A 13,423-nucleotide genomic window follows, 5' to 3' on the forward strand; every position below is an offset into this window, starting at 1 on the left:
ATCTGTAACCAAAAATATCCATGGAAAACCTGTTGAATTGATCCATATCTGTTTTATTAATCAAGCCCACTACGGAAGCGCTTTCTTGTGGTTGTACTATACTTTGGAAACAAATAGAGTGGGGAAACCACAGTTCATTTTAAAAGTTGTTTGAAACTTTGAAGAACATGGGGTTTTATATTATATGACAGCAATAAACTCCAGTTTTTGATGGCTGTAATTCTGAGTATATAAGTATATAAATATTCTGTATGTATAATTTTACTGCAGAACATTATGACTGTGGCCAAGAAGACCCTTACTGTTCAATATGGAATTTACTTCTTACTGCCACTGTCTTCCTTCCTCAACTTTTTAAAATAAAAAGACTTTTAAAAATAAAAAGAAATTTTAAAACTAGCTTGGTATGAACAGCCTTTAGCTGAAGCAGATGGCTGGAAGTCAGGAGCCCCAGATTCTATCTTTCATTCTCCTACCAACTTGGAATGTGGCCTTGGGCAAGTCATGAGAGTAAATCTACAATAAAAGAGCTAATAATGCCTTACATGTGTGTGGTGTTTTATGATCTAACAGAGCACTTTCACATACAATATCTTATTTAATCTTCCCCACAGCTTCCTGAAAAGAGTATGGCAGTTATTAACAACCCGCATTATAAAGAGTAGGAATTTGAGACCCAGTGAAAGAAACTAAATCGTTTTTTTGAGTCAGGAACAGTCATAGTCTAAGATTCCGGGCTGGTCTTTGTCTTTCCTCTACACCACATTGCCACCCTCTGGCACCTCCAATGGTGGCAAAGCAGGAATGACTATAGCTGCACTGTTCAATATGATAGCCACTAACCACATTCTGATATTGAGCATGTGAAATGTGGCCAGTCCCAACTGAGATGTGCTGTGAGTGTGAAATATACACCAAATTTCTAAGACTGGAAATGAAAAACAGAATGTAAAATGTCTCATTAATACTTTATATATTGATTGCATGTTGAAATGATATTTTTAATATTTTGAGTTAAATAATAGTAATAAATATAAATAAATATATTAATAAATATTACCAAATATGGTTTAATAACATTAATTCCACCCGTTTCTTTTTACTCATTAATATGGATAATAGAAAACATAAAGTTGATATTTGACTCACATTGTCCCTATGGGACAGCACTGACCAGAGAATTCCATTGTTCAGAGCCCACATGCTAATTTCACAGTACTGGACTTGTTTATGTGCCTGGCTTGATGTGGCTGACACAATTCTCTGAGATGCTGTCAAACAGAGGGCAAGGTAGATTAGCAGCAATGATCTGGGCATTCTCGCACAGCTTCCACATGCAGGAAAAAAGTCTAGTTTCACTAGTTGCTGCCCCAAATTGCTCATTCATCAAAAGGGTCCATTTTATACCTGTTGAATCCTTGAGAGACTTAGAAGTAAAAGTGCTATGGCAAGAACTATAAATTACATTTATGGCTCTATAGCACTCTTTATTTGCAAATACGTTCCCATTAAACATTATGAATGAATGAGACATTAAACTGTTAGGCTGATATATACTATGTAAAATAATAATTATATGTAAGTTTGTTGTACAGTATGTTTTATTCTACCTACAAAGTCTTTAAGATATTTTACATACAATCCCTAAATAAATAGCTTATACCTGTTATGGAACAATCTAACTGAAAGTCCTCAGGAAAAATGAGTTCTTATTTAGAAGAAAAAATATGTATAGTAAAAAATAGCAGAGATCACTAAAATCAAGCATCCATTTGGCAGTTGTTATGTGGGCTCAAGTACCATGCTAAGAGTTACACCAAGGTTCTCTCACTTCATCTTTACAGGGCTTTGAAAATCAGCAAGAGGGAGCAGAACCAAAGGTCTTAACCACTACTGCTTCTTATTTCAAAGCAATTTAAAATCATAACTCCACCTATCATGACAGTATAAGAATATTTGGAATTGATTTGATTTGATTCATTTAAACTCCACGAGCATCTACCTAGCAAATACAATGGACCAGGAACAGTTCTAGACACTGAGGGAATATTAAGCAATAAGACCAGAGCTCTACCATCAAAGAGAACACTGATTGGTAGGTTTATGAACATGCTTTTGAAAAATGCATACTTATGACTAAATAAAAGGGGAGTCACTACTCATGTTCTAAAGGGCTTCTTTATGTTCCAGTAGAAATCTTTATAGTGCTATTCCTCAGTTTATTAAAATTTACCTATTGTTCATAAGCAAAGGTCTTATGTAAAAAAAAAAAAAATTAAAAACTAAAAAACTAAAAAACTATGTAGTTCGAATTTCAGAGGTTTGCTTTCCTCCATTATACTCACTTGGAAGAAGAGGTGCTGAAATTACCTTAAATCATTTCTAGAACAAGGAGAGATGAAAGCAAACAAACAAAATGAACCTAAGTCAAAATGACTCTTAAAAAATCACAAAATAATGAAAACTAAAGAGTTTTATAACCTTTTATACAATAATAATAAGTTATATTTGAGGATAGAGATTTAATATTATGCATAGGAGTTAACTATTAATTTTTTAAAGAATATTTCAAAATAGAATGTATAACTTGTTGCCGATTTCTTTTTCTTTTTTTCTTTTTTCTTTATTTTTTCTCTTTATTTATTTTTTTTGAGACACAGTCTTGCTCTGTTGCCAAGGCTGGAGTGCAGTGGCATGATCTCGGCTCACTGCAACCTCCACCTCCTGGGTTCAAGCAATTCTCCTGCCTCAGCCTCCTGAGTAGCTTGGACTACAGGTTCACACTACCACACCAGGCTAATTTTTGTATTTTTAGTAGAGACAGGATTTCGCCATGTTGGCCAGGCTAGTCTCGAACTCCTGACCTCCAGGGATCCACCCACCTCAGCCTCCCAAAGTGCTGGGATTACAGGTGTGAGCCACTACACCTGGCCCCAGTTTCCTAATGTTCATGTTTATCTAGAATTAAATAAAAATAAAATATTAATAGCCAACTCTGGGTGGCAGAATTTTAGACAGCTTTGTGCCCTTATGTATACTCTTTTGCAAATTTTTCAAAATAAACATATACTGCTTTTATAATTGGTAAACAGAAAAAATACTGTAATTGACTCCAAAATCAACAGGTGATAAAGACAAAATGTCCAGGGGAAGTAAAATGCAAATTTTGCTCTCAATCACAAAATTTTTTAAAAATAATAATAAACGTAATAGGTTCTTCCTTGCAGGTGTTATTTCCCTTTCTTTGATTCAAGATAAAGCAACCTGTAGGCTATTCAACTTCTCTAGACAAGAAAGGTTAAAAATTGGATTGAATTTTCTAGATTTTCTTGAGAAAGCATTTCACCTTCAGCTATGAACATGAGTGTAAAGATCAAAGTTGTAATGTGGGCTGGTAAAGCTGAAAGTTGTTATCGTAGCAATCAGAAAAGCAGAGCATCATTAAAGTGTACCTCTTTCACCTTAAAACATAAACTGGCTATCAATCATTTCTAATGGCATCTACTTTAAAATGGCCTTATTATTGGCTCCTAAAATGTGTAAAATGTCAGGTGGAAATACATAAACACGTCTTTGAGCTGGATAGAGTCTCGGTGATCCTAAAAAGTGAAATCTAGAGCTATTTTAGAGATGCCATTTAAAAATTTATGGAGAGAGATTTGGTCTTATAATTTCTTTCATGAATACTAAAATTTTACTACAAAGAAATGGGTTATTTGTACCATTTAATCATTAAATGATAAATCCACAGACCATTAGAGCTGGAAGGGGCCTTCTAGATTATCTCCTCCAATGCCGATATTTGACAGATGAGAAAGTAGGAACAGAAAATTTATTTTCTCAGGGCTGAGCATGGTGGCTCACACCTGTAATCCCAGCACTATAGGAGGCCAAGGCGGGCAGATCACCTGAGGTCAGGAGTTCGAGACCAGCCTGGCCAACATGGCGAAACCCTGCCTCTACTACAAATACAAAAATTAGCCAGGCGTGGTGGTGGGTGCCTGTATTCCCAGCTACTTGGGAGGCTGAGGCAGGGAGAATCGCTTGAACCTGGCAAGTGGAGGTTGCAGTGAGCTGAGATCGCACCACTGCACTCCAGCTTGGGCGACAGAGCGAGACTTTGAAAAAAAGAAAAGAAAATGTATCTTCTCAGAAAAAAGTAAAATCACTAAAAAGTATCTTAAAGAATCCAGAAACATCTTGAATCTTACCTGGGAAAATTTAGGTAAGATTTTGAATCCTACTAGAACTTTAATTATAACTCGAATTTTTAGTTTCGTTGTGGGCAGTCCTACACAATGAAGGAAAGACACTAACAGTGACTGTGGAAAGCACATTCACAATGAACACTTATATAGTCAAAACCAAAAATAAAACAGACCAATGATTTCAGACCAGGTTATTCATTCATTACTCAGCTTCCTTTCTTTAGTGAGTCAAGCAATTGAAATGAACTTTCTTAGCCACTTTTAAGATACAATTCTTCTGTTACCATGAAAAATTGGCTACTTCTAAAGTTGCTGATATGCTGAAGAATAATGGGACTTTCATTCTTTGAGTTAAAATATCCAAATTATTGCCAAAATTTTCCTGATTTAATGCATTTATGAAAATGTGCTTATAATAAAATTATATATATTAAGAATATACTCCTCCTCTCCTGCAAATAGATACTTACTTTGCAATTATGGACATCCTGGAAGAAGTAAACATGAAAGCTCTTTTTCTAAGTTCAATGTTGGTCTAAGAAATGGAAAAAAGTAACACTTGGTTTTAAGGAAGCTAGCACAGTGTAGGCATGTTCATTGTCATCTGTAAAGTGGAAATAAGAGTACACTCTTGCAAAATCGTTTAAGAATTAAATCAATAATAGATATAAAATGTTTAGTACAGGGCTTGGCTCACAGTTAACATTTAATAAGTCCCCGCTATTAGTATTAGTGGTAGTAATATTATTATTATTTACAACATGATCACTCTTCCACCACACCCTTCCCTTCAAACAAAACTCTTGTGATCCCCCTACACTATTTCATGGCTCCATGTGCTTGTATATTCTGATCCCTCTCCCCAAATGCCCTATCCTGACTTCTACAGCTGCTGAACTCCTACTTATCACCCAAGGTCAGCTCCAAAGTTTCTTCCTCTTACCTGTGTTACCTAATCCCTCGCTGCACTCATCTATTTCCCATGGCACTCTGCATATATCCCTCTCCTATCAATTGAGATGATGACTTTTACTTGATCCTCCCTCATGCCTCCCTACATGCCACACACACATACACATGCATGTACACATATGCACACACTCTGGACTGTAGTGAATTCATCATACTCAATTTTGTATCACCATAGAAATGTCTATTGAAATGAACAAACTCCTGCATGAACAAATGACTTTTTAATTTCATGAGTAGGTATCAGGCTAGAATGTGCACCTAGTGGCCTCAGTTTAGAGGGGGAGAAGGGGGGATGGGCATATAAGGAAAGCTGGGACATGCCACTCACCAGCCCTGGAGCCTGGCTCTGCCACATGCCTACTGCTATGACTTGTAGTAAGTCATTTAACTTCTCTGGACCTGTGTTCCTTCTCAGCAAAATGGGAGGACTGGGCAAAATGTTCTCTGAGGACCCTTCCAGCACCAACCTTTATATATGATGCTATGCACTGGTTTGTCTCAGTGGTTCTCAAACTTTAGCAGACATCAGAATCATCTGGAAGGCTTATTAAAATACTGGTCAGCAGATCTGATGGGGCCCGAACACTTGCATTTTTAACAAATTGCTAGATGATGGTGAGGCTGCTGGCAGGGGGACCACACTTTAAGAACCACTAACGGATCTTCTTGACCCAGGATCCTGATACTGTCCTGTTGTTATCTGGTGAAAGGAACTCCTGATATGAAAATGTATAATAAGATGCAGGCAGGTAAACCCACCCTTCTGTGAGGCTGTCATCAGAAGGACTAGGTGCCTATGGGTGAGCCCCAAGGGTGACCACAGAATGAAAGTTTTGCTGACTGGAGTTTTGTTAAAGGCTCACTTTGTGGGAAAGAAACTGCCTGACTTCTCAATGCTGTAGGGTATAGAAAACACTGACACCAGGGTTGGACCCATCAGTTAGTACCTGCTGCAGCTGAAGTCGCATGGATCGCAATTGCCATCTAGTGATGACTTTGAATTACTGCATCAAGAGACTACAGAATGAAATGCTGCTTTTTCATTTAGAAACTGCTTTTTTCTTTTTTCTTTCTTTCTTTTTTTTTTTTTACACAAAACTATGTTCAAAATGAGAACCCTTAAGGATAAACTCTAATGTGCTCTGGTCTTATCTACATTTGTATCTCAGTACTATGAAAATAAACACATATATAGTATTTACTATGTGTGAGGCATGGTTCTATGCTTTATATATGTTCAATTATTCACAGCAAACCAATGAGCTAATACAAATTTTCCCATTTTGGAGAAAGAAATAAAACTACAAATGTACAAAGCACTGAAAAGACTTGCCTGAGGTTGCCCAGTTGGTAAAATGGTAGAGCTTGGATTGAACCTAGACAGCTATTGGGAAGACACTACACTAACCAGTCTCTCTTACATCAATTTAAAACATAGTTGCTGAAACAATTAGTACTCGTAAACAGTTGTCAGTTACAGATATGGGTCTGCAAAATTTGATTAAGTATACACTGAATAAATAAATTTTTTCTGATCCTTCCAAATAAAATCAGTTCATGTGCAATAATTAAAGAAAGGTTTCTACCTACAGGAAGCCAAATGCAACAAAATGAGCACCAACTTGGATTAAGATTTGGAATCATTTTTCTACCTGCTATACAATCTTAGACAAGTCACTTAGATCCACTTTTTCATCTATGAAATAGAAAAAAATAAAACCGTAGTTTACATAGTTCTGTAATTCCCAAAGATGTGGTTTGTGGGTTCTGTAAAGTCAGATTAAATTTTAGAGTAGCTGCTCAAGTTATCCACTGAATGCGATCACAAGAGCAAAGAGGGAGATCATGGATAATAACTATACTGTTTTTTCCAAATTGTCTCTCATGTGTGAAAGAAGCCAGGAGAGAAGATTTGATCTCCTGGTCTATTGTCCATAAGTGCTACCAGTAAACAATAACACTCATGGTGTTTGTGGGAGAATTACAGAGCTCAATCAGAAAGATACACATTTCCTTTATTTTTCTGAGTACTGTACTTGGCCTGTGCACCTGCGCTCTGCATCCCTGCCTGTTCTCTGCCTCCCAAGGGTCCTCACCAAAGAACTCCTACAGAAAGATCACATATTTGCCAGTGGATTGAGGTCCAACGCCCCCCTCCCCCTGCCCTCACTCCAACCTTCTCTTATCAGAGACTTTCTTGTATTTAAAAACCAGGTCCCTGATAATCCTTTCTTATCTAAAACATCTCAGTTACCAAATAATTTCTTGTCTCAATAGACCAAACCAGAGTTATCAAACCAAAGTACTAGAGTACTAGGTTTCTTTGCACCTGTATATGTATAACATGCTAAGACTTGTGGGCATCAAATTCATGGTAATGAAGGAAAATAAACATAGACAGAGTCAGAGAAATAATGGGTAACAATTAAAATATAGTAGGGTAAACTATCGGTACCTCACTTTAGTAGATTTCTTGATGTCATTTCAAGTATTTGCACATATTTAGTCACCAAAGCAACCCTAAAATTAGGCTAGATAAGTTTATTATCAACACCATTTGAGAAATAAAGATATTGACACACAGAAATATAAAGAAAAACAAAGGAAACTGAAGCAAAGAAACTTTAAACAACTTGAAAAAATAAGTGAGGGTTCATATATCCTAGTTACTAGGCCTGTGCTTGGCCCCACAATTACAGTGTAATAATCGCATCCTGATATAAGATGATTCCCTCTGATAGTTGAGTGTTTTAAAAGTTCTTTATACAAATACAGTAGAAGTAAATGACTAATTAGACTTCAAGGATAGTAAAAACTCTATTAATTCACTTAACCAACATGTGTTGAGAATCTACCCTGTGGCTGGCACTGTTTTAGATTGGGGAGTTTAGCAGTGAATGAGGCCAAAAATGCCATTCTACCCTTAAAGCATACATTCTCTCTAGTTGGAGAAGAGATGACAAATGTGAATATAAATAAATATCTATATACTCTTGAGAAATAAATGTTACAGTAGAAATGGAAAGAAATGTTCTTGGTCTCTGAGCCAGTGGTTCTTTTATGGGAACCAGCGTCTTCAATTTCCAGGCAGCTATGCTGTGCTGAACTTGGACTCAAAAGATTTGGGGACAGTACCATCACATCACCTATGCATGATCAAGAAAACAATCATTTTGGGGATACAAACGTCTTAGCCAAAATCACCAGTAAATCCAGCATAGAGCCAAAACTGTGTAAACAGTAATGTAAAGACAGGCACAGAAACTGATTCATATGCAGAGAAAACTGAAGGATCACCAAATTCCAAGGAAACGTGGTTTCTTTGTCAGTCCCTACTTTTTACAGAGAATGCTCCTTTTAAATATTTTAGCTTCTCTGATGGATCTGAATTGGCTATGATCATTTTTGTAGATGAAGAAGAAATGAAATTCTAAAGGCATATAAACTCTAGAAAGACAGGCACTTTTCTGTCTTCTTGCGGTATCCCCAGCAATTAGGACAGCACCTGGCAAATGGTTGGCATTCAGCAAATCTTTGTTGAATAAAGAAATGAATAAAGAAAAGCTTGAATAAATTGCTGAATTTAAAGGGGAAAAATAAAGTAGAAAGGAATCTTTTCTTTCTACTTGTTTTTACATCAAAATTCACGTTGCCAGGTGAAACCTAATAAAAATGTTGGGAGAAGATTTTCTTCCTGGGGGTGCAACTCTTGTCTAATACACTCTTTCTCTGGTGTCACAGTTAAGTTCTTGTTGATCATTCATTACATTGACTAAGCATTAACAGATTTTTATCTTAGATTCCTACAGATTTTATGGGGTCTACATTTCTCACCCATTCTTCAAACCCTTGTTGGGGAGCACTGCCAACCTGAAAAGTTAAACAAACAAACAAAAAAACCAAAATAATTGACAGGCTGGTAGCCCCAAAAGATGACTTCTTTTGACTGCCTTGTCAATTCTGTCTAATTTTCTAAGATCCACGTCTAAGATTCTAGCCTGACTTAAACTTGTATCAGTTCATTTACCTTTATCAGTTTTGACCTCATGCTCAGGGCTGGCCTTTTTTCCATCACCATCATTTTATCTGTCATAGCTATTGAGTACCTATGGATGAAAACTAGTAAAGAGATAAAAATGAGAAATGAAGAAGGAATTGAATGGGATACAGCTGTTCCCAAACTAAGGCCCTTTTCAGAAAGTATTTAATGAGAAAACAGAAGCCTCACGCTTTTACAGCATAGAATCTAGACTGGACTTTAGAGGCTACTGTCACTCAGCCTGATCAGCATGAATCTATCCTGTATCAAGTGTTCCTTGAGATCTCTGAATCTAAAACATTTTAAAGTTTGTATAAGTTATTCTAAAGTGAGAAAATAAATAGAATAGAATACATTCTATTAGGTTGGTACCAAAGTAATCATAGTTTTTGCCACTACTTTCAATGGCAAAAACTTACTTTTGCATCAAGCTAATAGTAGAACGTCACAGAGAGATAAAATAAATGTTTCTCATCTCGCCTTTTGGTGACATCACACTTGAAAAATAGGTATGAGGAGGTGCCCAAAGGAGGAATTTCAATTAGGCTAATCTACTTACAAGTAGAATGTCTTCCAGGATTCAAGAGCTTTTGGCAAATATTAGTTAGCACATTCTTTCTAAAAGGTAAAAACGTTTTTTTCCTTTGGCAGGTTTTAAATGACACTTGAGAGTGAAACCTTCCAAACCATAGCCAAAAGCAGCTTAATCCAACTTCCCCAGCAGCTCAAGATCAATGACAAAGTTAGCCCTAAGGATTTCAGGATGTTAATTGTGAAACATAATTCCATTATATTTATGGCTGTATAAACTGGGCAGAGCTCCTCTTGAGTATTATGAGGTGTTCTTTGCAGTGTGGGTAATTGGTTATACTGGATACTGTAACAGATACTGTATTGAAAAGAACCACAGTTTAATCACAACCTATTCATTAGGACTGTGGTTCTCAATCTTTATGAGACATAAAAATTAACCAAAGCATACTTGTAGAAAATGTAGATTTCTGGTCCTCTCCCCAAGCCTTTCTATTCAGGTTCCATGTAGAGGAGACTGGGAACCAGGAAGGCCAGTGAGGAAGATACAAGTGATCTGTAAACCACACATTGAGAAATATTTCACTGAAGTCTGGCTTGAGCTCCTCGAAGTCAGGTCTCTCTCTTTGTAAACCTTAATTCCCTGCGCCTACCACTGAGAGGGGAACCTGATAGATACTCAATGAATATTTAGTGAATTCAAAACAATTAGCACTTATAGATGCCAGGCACTGTTCTAAGCACCCTACACATACTAGCTCATGTAGTCCTCAAAATAAGGGACTATCATTGGCCTTGACACTTGCTGAACACTCTGTCTGCACACTGTCCAGAGAGTCATATGGCTGGCTTCTTTCAGCTGCCACCTCCTCAGCAAAACCCTTTTTGACAGCCCATCTAAAGTTGCATCGATGCTACTCCCAACCCATCACAAGATCCTGTTCCTTTTGTTTCTTTTTTAAGCAGTTACCTCTATCTGAAATTATGTTGTTTGGTTTATTGTCTTGCTCCCTTCACTAAAATACAAGCTCCACGAGAGCAGGAATCTCACCAGTCTTATTTGTCACTGTCTAGAAGTACAGTGCCTGAATCACCATGGACAGGAAGAAAATATTTGTTAAATTAATGCATTTAGCAAACACATAACAAATGAAAAGCAAGGGAGTTGTATTTGCTATGTAATTTATCAGTTCTCTCAGAGCTTCTAAAATGTATGATAAGGGTAAAAGTGACAGCAAGACTTCTATCCTAGAAATATCCTCAAAACGATTTCCTAATCTACCCTGTCCCAAGTCATAGCATAAACATGAGAAAAAGGGAAAACTACATAAGGGCTAAAATAGCTGGGTAGATTTTTCATTCTGTGATTCAATATTTTGCTTGAAATAAACTCTCAGGATGTCAGACACATCCGTGTTCAAACATAAGTAAAAAACACATTCCAAGATCAAATGTACATGATTTTCAGATTAACCAATGGTTTTTTTTTTAGCCACACAATGACTCTGCTTTACTAGTTTGAAAAGCTGTATCTACATGACACCAAAAGAGCTAGTTAAATCAATAAAACCCAAACCAGTTGTTTCAACCGTAAAAAGAATACATAGAACAATTCACTTCAAATGGTGACTGTGCCAAACTAGTTGATTGTATTGCTTTGTGCCAACAAAATCATCATCAGGAGCTGACTGGCTGTAAGCTTGGGAGAGAACATTTTAAATGGGTTTCTCCTACAGTATGATCATGGTTCCTTTAAAAGGGGCCACTTGGCTAACCAAACCCCTGTAGTATTTCTACCATAGACAATCACATCACTCTCTTCCTCTTCTTTATATATGTTGTTGAGTCTCAGGCAAATGAAAGTAAGACCTAGGAATTGCTACTGTATGAAGCAATTTTTACCACTTCTACTAAAATGTTCGACAGTGAATGTTGTCAGTGATGTTGCTGGAGAGAAAACACTCAAAATCAAATACAGACTCAAAAAAAAGTTTTCCTTGTTTTATTTTGAGAAAGTCTTTTCACTGTGCTCATGTAGGGAGTTGGCCAGACCTGGGTTGGCTTCATTAGTCATCTCAGAGCATGTGAATAGATCATGGAAAAATCTTTCCATCTTTGAGGAATTCCTGGTCTCCAATTGCGTTCATTTCAGTCAGTCATTGAGATTTAGCATAAAACTTGAAAGTACCAAAATAAATGGAGAAAAAGAGGCAGAGGGAGGGGTACAAACAGTGAGGTGGCTCTACCAGGCAAAGAAAAGATCCTTTCTTTGCAAAGAACTTCAGCTAGAAAGAATTTTGCTGCCCCCTCTCCCATAGAAAAATATTAAATATTTAGTCAGAATATTTTAAAAGATAGGAATTTTTTATTCTAAAAATGTCCAAGGGCAATCTAGTCAAGAATGAACATAAATTCTACATTCACAACCCAAACCCTCAAAACCATTTGAGTTAACTCAAAGCCAGGTTTAGCACATTTTGCTTACCATTTTCTGAGCTAAGCATGATTTGGATTATAAATTTCTCTGACATTCATGTGTAGACCTGACAGACTTTGTCATTTCCTTATCAGAGGCAACAGGAGAAATTCTAACTATGAAGACTCACAGAGATTTATTGCCTCCATTCCCAGCCTAACATTTGGCTCAGCACAGAGGGCAGGCAGCCAAAAAGAAGTCCTCTACTAAGGTATGAAGGGAATTGGCTGCTTGTAAAGTCCAGACTTGGGAGTGACACAAACAGGGCTTTTACACAGCCAGCAAAGCCTCGTCTGTTTGAAGTCAGATCAATTGATTTCTTGAACATTTCAAATAAGCAAAATTCTGCAGAAAATGGAAGCCAGATGAATTTTTAACTCAGGAGTTCCTTGGAAGAGAGGCAGAAAATAGTCAAAGAACATCTTCTATTTCACATTTGCTCTCCCAATAGACTTACTCTCCAGAACTATACCCACATGACACGTATATAGAAACAATGATTGAATAAACTTAGGGAAGGGTAGAATTTTTCTTACTGAAATAAAAAAGGAAACACTATATGTCTGATATAAATATATACCAAATTTCTCTTAAAGTACTACACTGATTCTGAAGGAGCTCCAAAACACTTAGCATCTATTGTGGACCTGGCACTGTGTTGGCAATTTTTGCAAACCTCAGAGGTTAGTTATTATTTTCATGGTACACCTAAAGAAACTGAGGTTTATGGTGATTCTGTAACTTGGCAGAGGACACAATGATTGTAAATGAAGAGACTGAGATTGACTCCTCAAAGGAGTCCCCAGCTGATTCTCGGAGTTGAAATGGAAATGGAAAGAATCAGATTTCTAAGACTAAGTTTCTTCTCTACTGGCTATTGCTAGTTTGCACCTCCTTGCACATGGTACAGGAATAAATTGGCAGCCTGTGTTGAAGCTGTAACTACTAGGTCAGGAGTAGTCAGGCAGTTGTGTGCATGTCAGGTTTGCTACCTCGCCAAGCAGGAGCAGCCTATGCACAAATTTCCCCAGGAACGATAAGGGGACAAAAATGGAGTCCCCTCTCTCCAATACTCTCTGGCTTTAGATATATAGAGAAAACATGTGGAACTTGAAAAGAAGAAAACAGACACCCTCTCATACCTAGTTGTTATCTTGTTAACACCTTGTTCTTTGTACTTGTGACTTTCACAGAAGA

At 37.0% G+C, this 13,423-nt stretch overlaps 1 protein-coding gene across 6 annotated transcripts in view; it reads left to right on the forward strand.

Moving 5' to 3' along the window:
- COL8A1 (collagen type VIII alpha 1 chain) overlaps positions 1–13,423 on the forward strand; it is a 150,505-nt gene that overhangs the window by 99,164 nt on the left and 37,918 nt on the right. Inside the window, exon 3 of one of the 6 annotated variants that reach the window (XM_073009676.1) lies at positions 12,322–12,437. The exons of the other annotated variants lie outside the window; for them this stretch is intronic. The gene's annotated coding sequence lies outside the window, so the exon portion shown is untranslated. The remainder of the gene's footprint in view (positions 1–12,321; positions 12,438–13,423) is intronic. 6 annotated transcript variants of the gene reach the window in all.

This window comes from Chlorocebus sabaeus, chromosome 22 (genome assembly GCF_047675955.1).
Source record: "Chlorocebus sabaeus isolate Y175 chromosome 22, mChlSab1.0.hap1, whole genome shotgun sequence".
Taxonomy (NCBI): Eukaryota; Metazoa; Chordata; class Mammalia; order Primates; family Cercopithecidae; genus Chlorocebus; species Chlorocebus sabaeus.